General features: G+C 39.0%; 1 protein-coding gene across 1 annotated transcript in view; it reads left to right on the top strand.

The window, feature by feature from the left end:
* Positions 1-1,606, top strand: part of LOC106884238 (dynein regulatory complex protein 9) — a 17,274-nt gene that overhangs the window by 14,399 nt on the left and 1,269 nt on the right. The window lies entirely within an intron of this gene.

Below are 1,606 nucleotides of genomic sequence, written 5' to 3'. Positions count from 1 at the left end.
AAAAGAGCTCCTGGAATGCTTCCATCAATAGAAACGGTGCTAGATAAAGGGTGTGGCTTCGAAAGAGATCAAATGCCGGATTGGTATGTGTTGTAGTTTTCTTATGATAGCACCACCCCGGGTAACTTTTGATCAGACCTAGTACTTTGTAGCCTAAACAAGGACAATGGAGCTGAAAGCAAAACAAACATTTAAAAAGAAACGGATCTCTTTCTCATATGACTTTGAGTGACAGCTTAATTAATGAGTGAGCTTGTTAACTCAGCGTATGTTTTTTCTGGGGGTTTTTTATGGTTCTTTAATAAGGATTTTTTGCTTTAACCCATGGCTATAAATCAGTAGTCAGTGGCTGCACACGGAACTGAATCACTCGCTTTGCATAAGATATATATTTTATCGAATGAAGCTTCATGGATAATCTATGTTGATCTCTTATCATTATTCCTGTTGTCACTCTTGTTGTTCAGCTTTGGATCAAGCCTGATCGAGTAGACCTGTGAGCAAAGACATTCCTATCTTAATCCCCTAATCTTTTTTTAAATTCTCTGCACATCATTTCGTGTGGTTTTTCTCTTTTTTAAATGGGTTTAAATCAAAAGAAATTTGGCTGCTATTTCGAATAGGTCACTGGCTAAGTTGCGTCGGATCGATTGCATCGTTGGCTTCTAATTAGCATTTTTTTTTTAATATAAAATGTACAAAGAATTTCTTTTATTTTTTCTGTCGGTTAGACCCAAAGTCAATTTTTGGTTCGTAAAGAGTTGGTGGAATAAAATACTGTCTTTTTCCTTGTAGTCTTCGAAGAAACAAAATGCAAATTTCTCGCCGGAGGTTATAAGAACAAGAAATATGATGCACAGAAAATCATCTCGAATGGAAAGTTACCCAAACACGGCCTCGCATATAATGAATAGTGTCGCTGCATCTCATTTTGTACATCATTTGTATCACAACTCATGATACAGCGAACTTTCTTCTGGCAAATATCTTCCATTTTTAATTCGCTGGTGTCATGTGACTACAGCCTTAAAGCATTCACGCGGACAAATCAAACCCAGTGGCCTTTTTAAAAGTCCTCTAATTTTTCTATCGGTTTCTTTTGTCCAGCCGCTAAGTTACGAGAACGTAAACGAACTACTAACACAGGCTGTCAAGCGCTCGAGGAATACACACACACACATATGCACATACTCCCCATATATATATTCTTTTATTCGTTTGCTTGTTTCAGTCATTTGACTGCGGTCATGCTGGAGCAACGCCTTTAGTCGAACAAATCGACCCCAGGACTTATTCCTTGTAAGCCTAATACTTATTCTATCGGTATCTTTTTGCCGAACCGCTATGTGACGCGGACGTAAAGACACCAACATCGGTTGTCAAGCGATGGTGGAGGGACAAACACAGACACAAATAACAAATACATACATACATACATATATTTATTTATTTATATGACGGGCTTCTTTCAGTTCCCGTCTACCAAATCCACTTTGGTCCGACCGAAGCTATAGTAGAAGACAGTTGCCCAAGGTGCCACGCAGTAGGACTGAACCCAGAACCATGTGGTTGGGAAGCAAGCTTCTTAACACACAGCCACTCCTAC

The sequence above is a fragment of the Octopus bimaculoides genome, chromosome 2 (genome assembly GCF_001194135.2).
Source record: "Octopus bimaculoides isolate UCB-OBI-ISO-001 chromosome 2, ASM119413v2, whole genome shotgun sequence".
In the NCBI taxonomy this organism is placed as follows: Eukaryota; Metazoa; Mollusca; class Cephalopoda; order Octopoda; family Octopodidae; genus Octopus; species Octopus bimaculoides.
Note: the sequence above shows the minus strand (reverse complement) of the source record. Positions and strands in the feature narration are given on the sequence as shown.